Raw genomic sequence first — 8,218 nt, 5'->3', positions numbered from 1 at the left:
AAATAGAAGAATAAAAGAAGAAGAATACCTATATTATGATAATGAAGCTAATATTAGAATAGGAAAAATGCCCCTAGAACCAAAAGAAGATGAAAAAATAGAAAGAGAAGAAACCTTAAGTATTAAAGAATATATGGTTGAAGAAAATTCTAACACTATTCCCAGAAGTAGCTATACAACTTACCCAATAACCCCTCCTAGGGAAGTATATTACTCAGGTAATATGCCAAGGATTCCTTATAGTGAACCAGTAACTTATGATCAAAAGATACATCCCAAAGGAAAAAGAAAAGAAATAGAAAGACCTATAAAATTCCAAGAATTGGGCAAAGGAAAAATTCTTAATCTTTCAGCCCATGACCCTCAAGAGTGGACAATAGTCCTAGACCTCTGGAAAAACCAAGTAGTTTCAGACTACATTCAGAACTTTCAATCCCAAGATGTAGAAGAAATGTATAGGTACTTAGAAACATTTTTAGGAGAAAGTGTAAAAGCTTTATGGGAAGGCTATAAAAGAAGTAATCCCGAAGAATTTGGTCATTTAATGAGTTTAGGATCTAACCCATATAACTTTGTTAACAAAGTCTATCAATTAGTAATAGGAGATGATCCTAATCTAGGATTTGTTACATTACAAAAAGATGCGGTAGTTTATCTAGAACAACTTAGTTTACACAATTACAAATATGTGAAGAAATTTCTCCAAGATTACTTCAACTATACCTGCATTTCAGGAAATGCATTCAATAGAGATTTAGGTACTAAACTGTTTAGAAAATTACCAGGAGCATTAGGAAAGGAAATTTATGATAAATGGCAAAACTTAGAAATTGCAAATCCTAAATTCAATAGGACAAAGAACAAAATTCATAATAACTATCCTTCAAGAAAAATGTACAGATATCCAAATACAAAGACAACTCAAAGGAGATGACTTTGGGTTATGTAAACAGATATATACCACCCAAGCTTATGGTTTAAAAGACTCAGGACAAAGACCTAGAAAAAACAAAAGATATTTCAAAAAAGGATATTTTATCCGAAGATTGAAAAGTAGAAAACCATATTTAAATAAAGATAGACATGTTAGAAGATTTAACCCAAAAAGAACCTATAAGAATAAATTATCTTGCTATATTTGCGGACAAACTGAACATTTAGCCAACACCTGCCTAAAAGACAAAATATTAACTCTAGAAGATCTACCCTTGTAGTGAATGTCCAATAAGACCTTATAGAAGTTGACGAATATATGTCAGACACAGAATCCATTTACATCATTGTAAGCATACAAAATGCTCCTCTAGACTTATTAGATTCCGATGAAGACTTAGTCTTAGACATAGAAGGAAACCTTGATCTTATGGATACAACTTCAGAATGCACACATACCTGGTCTTGGAATACTGGGTTAGACAACAACCCTTGTTTTAAGTGTGCCTGGTATCCCAGTAAGAAACAACGAGCAAAGTGAAATCAATGTTCCTTAGAAGCCTGTATCCCTTGCCTCAAAATCTTAGGAATAGAACCCGTCAACCAGACTATCCATAATAGGATACATAACACTAAACTCGATATCATGGCCAGAAAAATAGAAAATTGTGAAGCAGAAATTACTCTCCTCAAACATAGATTAGATACAATCGAAAAAGACTCCTACGATGGGATTACTATAGGCATCGAAGACCCAGAAACCTCTTACGTCTGTAAAGATAAATCTTTTTCCAGCATACTTGTTAGGGCTAAGATCCTTTTCCCTAATAAACAATCCCTCATATTAGATGCTCTCGTAGACTCTGGCTGCACAAAATGTATTATTCACCGGAGACTAGTTCCCCCTCAGTTTCTTAAGAAAACAACTAAGCAAGTATGTAGCCAACAGGTATATGGTACTTATAACCCTTACACCACCTATTTCGATGAAGGCAAGATCCAATTTTTTACTAATTGCTCTACCTTTTCTGGATCTTATTCTTTACCCTTAACATGGGTTAGAGACCTCAAACTTAAAGTAGACTTTATTTTAGGTCTTAATTTCATCTTACATAATAATGGCTTCCTTACTATTTCCCGAGACTATTTACAATTTCACAAGAACTCTAGTACTATTCCTGTCCAAACCACTTATTCACCAACTCTCACCTCTACAGCAGAGCGTGGTGGTCCCCTAGATACAGAAACTGACAAAGCAAAAGAAACTAGTTGTCAATGTAAAATTTTAGGAAGCTGCAAACAAGTTAACAATCCTACAATTTTAGCCTTAGAACAACAATTAGATAATAATATTGTTAAATTAGATAATAAGCTCTTCTGTTATGAAGAAATAGATGAAGACTTAACAGAAGTTCCAATACAACACTCCCAGACTTTTCCTGAAGCAGTAGCACATACAGGCTTAGTCCAAGTCTCAGTCCAACCAGAACCTTATATCCAACCATTACCAAGTCCACAGGATTATCCAGAAGAAATAATGGGAGAAAATGAAGACTTTGATGATTGGATAGAACGGATGATAGACCTAGATTACACCTTTTTAGATACAGAAAATTTTTATTTAGAAATAATTAATGTCCATCATAAAGATAAACAACACTTGCAACAGATCATAGACAAATTAGATCAATTAGAATATTTCAGAGAAAATCCCTTAAAACATTGGGAAAATAATCATATACAGTGCAGGCTAGAATTATTAAATCCTAATTACATAGTAAAAACAACCAACATAGAAGCTACAAATTTAGACAAAGAAGACTTTAAACTTCATATCACAGAATTATTAAACCTAGGAATTATTAGAAAATCCATAAGTCCCCATAGATCAACAACCTTTATAGTTAGAAAACATAGTGAACAAAAAAGAGGAAAGTCTAGAATGGTTATTAATTACAAAAGACTAAATGATAATACAGTCACAGATAGTTATAACATACCAGATAAATCTCAATTAATTAATAGGATTCAAGATAAAAAAATATTTAGTAAATTTGATTGTAAAGCAGAATTTTGGTAGGTAAAAATGCATCTAGATAGCATAGAATGGACCACATTCACATGTCCAGTAGGACATTTCGAATGGTTAGTAATGCCTTTTGGATTAAAAAATGCACCAGCTATTTTCCAGAGAAAAATGGATAATATATTCAAGAAATATGATACATTTGTGCTAGTATATATAGATGACATCTTAGTGTTTAGCAAAACTATTGAAGAACATATAGGTCATTTACAATTAGTATTAGCCACCTTTATGCAAGAAGGAATCATTATTAGCAAAATAAAAATTGAATTATTCAAAGAATATATAAAATTCTTAGGAGTAAATATAGGACAAGGACATATAGAATTACAAGATCATATTTCTAAGAAAATATTAGAAATGCCAGATGACTTATCGGATACAAAACAATTACACAGGTTTTTAGGATTGGTCAATTATGCCAGACCTTTTATTAAAGACATAGGAAAAATTATTGGCCCTTTGTATGGAAAAACATCTCCAACAGGCCAAAAATTCTTTAACCAAGAAGATAAAAATCTGGTTAAAAAGGTTAAAGAGAAAATCCAGACATTATCCAAATTAAAAATACCTTTAGATTTAGATTATCTAATCATAGAGACAGATGGTAGTAATCTTGGATGGGGCGGAGTCCTTATTGCCAAACCCAACAAATATAGTGAAAAAGAAGAAGAAAAAATTTGTGGCTACGCTAGTGGAAAATTTAAAGAAAAAAGCAACATGAGTAGCATAGATTCTGAGATTTTAGCAGTAATTTATTCCTTAGAATCTTTTAGATTGTTTATTATTAACAAACAAGAATTTACCCTAAGAACAGACTACGAAGCTATAGTAAAATATTTCCAAAGAAGCAAAGAAAATAAGATAAGTAGGAGAAGATGGTTAAACCTTGTCGATATTATTACAGGTAATGGGTACAAGATTGAATTTGAACAGATTAAAGGTAAAAATAATAGCCTCGCAGATACTCTTAGTAGAAGATTTTTTGACACACATATTATGACTAATTGAACAGATGGATTTTCTAGACCACGGCTCTTCCAGATCATCTTCCTCCAGATTCAATAATTATGGACAAGAATTTCTCAGCTTTGGTAATCAGAAATTAGTAGTTTTTCCAAAATCTAATATTACTTTTAAGACTTTACCAAGTATTTCAATTACAAAAGAAGAACAATGTTTATTAGATAACTTATGGCTTTCTTACCAGAGAATTCCCAAAGACCAGAAATATTTTTTAGCTATCATTAACGAACTTTCAGAATATTTTTCACAGAAAAAGAAAAGTTTTAATTTTTATGTTGTTTTCCAAGGTCACACTCCAGGAGTTTGTCATTCCTGGATAGAAGTTGTTGAAAGTATCCAGAATTTTAAAAGACCCATTTACAAAGGCTTTAATAACCTTCAAGAAGCACTAGAGGCAGCCAAATTAATTATTGGCACCAATTACTACATAGCCCCTTCCTTAAGACATATGAGAGAAGACCAAGTATCCTACGGTGTTGCCAAGGATACAAAAAGAATTATATTTTGTGACCATTGTGATACCCTGGCCAAGACTATTCAAAGACTCAATGAGAAGAGAAGATTACTAGAAGAGAAAAATGACTTCCAGAAATAATATATCAAGACTTTAGAAGAAGAGAATAGAAGACTTAAGGCAAAGACAACAGGTACTATTTGTACCTAGATCCCTACTAGTGCAGGGTTTTCACTAGCTAGTCCGGCTCAAACGGCAGCCGGTAAAGACACATCAAGTCCGTTGATGGCTAGACATTTGCCAAAAATGTCAAAAGACAAGAAGCAAGAAAAGACTGAAGAAAAACAGTATACAGACTCAGCGGACATCAAGAAGATGATGCAAGACTATTTTCAAGAATATCTTAAAGAACAAGGGTATGAAAAGAATAATTCAGACACTTCTAGTAAAATTGGCTCCACTGGAACCGGTACCCAGACTCTCCAATGCTATTCTCAAGATGAAGACGAAGATTTTGATTATGACTCAGAGGCCATCCATAATTTGACTACACTTGATGGCAAATAAGACACTTCATTACAAAAGAGACTGGATAGAAAAGACTAAAAGACATAGTACTTTAGAAAAGAGACTGGATAGAAAAGACTAAAAAGACAAAAAAAAAAAATCAGAGAATATTTAAAGTCTCTCTCTCTCTCTCTCTCTCTCTCTCAAAGAAAAAAAGAAAAAATCTTATCCACAACTAGTGGACAGTTGGCCTGTATGTCGACAAAAGAATGTCACTATCACTCTATTTGGAAAATCTTTTTATATTTCTAACATCACAAGGGATTTGGCCACTAGTCGCCATAATTATGGAAGACAGTTGGTGCAAAGCAACTAGCCCTCCAATAGTACCAAAGACAGTTGGATATATAATGATGGCAAGGTCCACTCAGAGAACCTGCCGCCTCAATAATAGAGGCATCAACCGCCTCAATTATGGAGGCATCGTGTTACATTTTTATTGGTGGACTTGTAAAAAATTTGAATGCACCTTTGTAAGCTCCATCTATATAAGGAGGATTGTTTTACTAGAGAAGGCATCACCTGGAAAATAATCTTCTCTGTCTCCCAGGTTGCTTAGCAATGTGTTTGTGTTTTACAGTTTAAATTGTAAGTTTGATTTCCTTCTTTTCTTGTTGTTTTTAAAGTTGAATTTCCTTCGCTTTTCGTGTATGATATCAGAGTCATGATTGGCTAAATAAGAATGTTTCTATATGACTCTATGATGTTCTAGGTTTCTTATATCATAATTAGTAATGTGTTTATTCAAGCTTGTTGCTTAAACATCGTTTCTTCTGCTCACCATCTTCCTGAGAAAGTATGGGACGTCACCCAAGTCGAGTTGAGTTAGGCCGTGTTGCCAGAAAGGCTTTGAAAGCCGTGCATACTCTTAAATCATTGATAGACATGTACTGTATAATGAACAGTAGAATAGAGGTTTAATTTGCTATGCTTTGATTAACACACTTCCTCTTATTTTATAATTTTCATAAAACATCAATAGTCATATAGAACATTCATTTCAATTTAGTTCCAATGGCTTCTAGTAGTAGAAGATCTGTGAAGAATTCACAATTAGTTGAATATCGAATTCAAAAAAAAATTAATACACAGAAAGCGAAGAAAATTCAACTTTAAAAACAACAAGAAAAGAAGGAAAACAAACTTACAATTTAAACTGCAAAAAACAAGCACACTGCTAAGCAACCTTGGAGACAGAGAAAATTATTTTCCAAATGATACCTTCTACAATAAAACAACGCTCCTTATATAGATGGAGCTTGCAAAGGTGGATAAAACTTTTTTACAAGTCCACCAATAAAAATGTAACATGATGCCTCCATTATTGAGGTTGTAGGTTCTCTAAGTGGACCTTGCCATTATTATATATCTAGCTGTCTTTGGTACTGCCGGAGGGCCAATTGCTTTGAACCAGCTGTCTTCCATTATTATGGCGGCAAGCGGCCAAATCTCATGTGTTGTTGGAAATATAAAAATATTTTCCAAATAGAGTGATAGTAACATTCTTTTGTCGACATACATGTCAAATGCCTCTCAACACGGGTTCCCATACCCCCGCATTTCAAAATGATTAAGATGAAGTTCGGGAGGTAGTAGGTACTATGGATCCCCTGACTCCCAATCGGGTTGCCAAACTGGGTCTCGCCGGTGTTGCCGGTAGGTCATGATGTGCCTCGAGATGGCCGTCTCCTGTCCCACTGCCGGTGGGGAATCCGCTCCCAGGTCGTCGCTCTGCTGCATCTGGCCCGTCCTCTAGGCACCTTTGGAAGGCAGGGAGTGTGACAACTACCACGCTTCCCCGGTCCTTCTCATCGCGCCTCTTCATGTTCTGATGCTACTGCACCACCCGTGAAGCAAGTGCCGCTTGCTGTGGTATGCGGGGTTGCAGCCGCTCGAAAGCAATGTGCCGCACACGTTTCCTCCTTAGTCGCGCACACACATGTTGCTCTAGTTTGCTGCACCGTGTGCGTCTGTGCCCTTGCCAGCAGCTGCTGCGCCCTTTTCATTTGCACCTGGTTGCCGCACAAGTTGGAAGGGTTGCTGCGTGCGCCAAGACTGCACTTGCTGGTGCTAGTTGCACCATGTGCGCCAAGCTCATGCTAGTCTCTTCCTCGTAAGATTTAGGTGCGTCCACCATCCTGCCCAGTGCGTCTGTAGCACCATTGGCCTTCCCTGCTTTATACATCATCTGAAAGTCAAACTCAGCCAAGAAATCTTGCCACCGAGCCTGCTTTGGATTGAGCTTTTTCTGCGTAAGAAAGTAGCTAGATACGACGTTGTCAGTTTTTACAGTAAATTTGGAGCCTAAAAGATAGTGCCTCCAAAGACGTAAACAATGTACTACAGTCGTCATCTCTCTCTCTCTTGTACAATACAGCGTTGCTCAGTTTCATTCAGCTTCCTACTCTCATAAGCGATTGGGTGTCTGTCTTGTTCTAGTACACCTCCAATGGCAAAGTTCGAGGCATCTGTATTTACCTCAAACGGCTTGCTGAAATCAGCAAGGTGCAACACTGGTTCAGCCACCATGGTGTCCTTTAGCCGTTGGAATGCTCTTTGGCATGAGTCCGTCCATCGTCACTTTTGGTCTTTCTTGAAAAGGTCAGTCAAGGGGGCTGCTATAGCTGAGAAGCCCTTGATAAACCTCCTGTAATAATTTGCAAGACCAAGGAAACTCCTAAGCTCACGCACCTTGGAAGGGATCGACCAGTCATGCACAACCTCCACCTTCTTGTTGTCCATCTATATCCGTCCTCCCCCTATCCAATGTCCAAGAAAGGATACCTCTTGCAACCCATAGGAGCACTTCTCTTCCTTGACATACAGCTGATTATTTCTCAACGTTTCGAACACCTTTCAAAGGTGTTTCTTGTGCTCGTCTATACTCTTGTTGTACACCACGATGTCATCCAAATAAACAACGACAAACTTGTCCAAGTATTCGGAAAAATGGGAGAGTGAGTTTTGGATCTGAAAAAAAATTGAACATCCAAAATGGAAATGCACAAATGCTAAGAGAGATAATTCCAAAAAGTGGGTTGTTTGGCTCTGGTAAATATCCAACCACTTGAGAATTTGATTTTTTCTACTCGTTGAAAATTTTGGATCATTAGGTCACTTGCATCCTCAACATGTTTCTGGCATGCATGTCC

The sequence above is a fragment of the Aristolochia californica genome, unplaced genomic scaffold (assembly GCF_029961685.1).
Source record: "Aristolochia californica isolate CCGP_79_NKW_82.1479 unplaced genomic scaffold, dmAriCali1.0.hap1 SCAF_8, whole genome shotgun sequence".
NCBI lineage: Eukaryota > Viridiplantae > Streptophyta > Magnoliopsida > Piperales > Aristolochiaceae > Aristolochia > Aristolochia californica.
The sequence above is the reverse complement of the archived record's forward strand: the minus strand, read 5'-3'. Positions refer to the sequence as shown.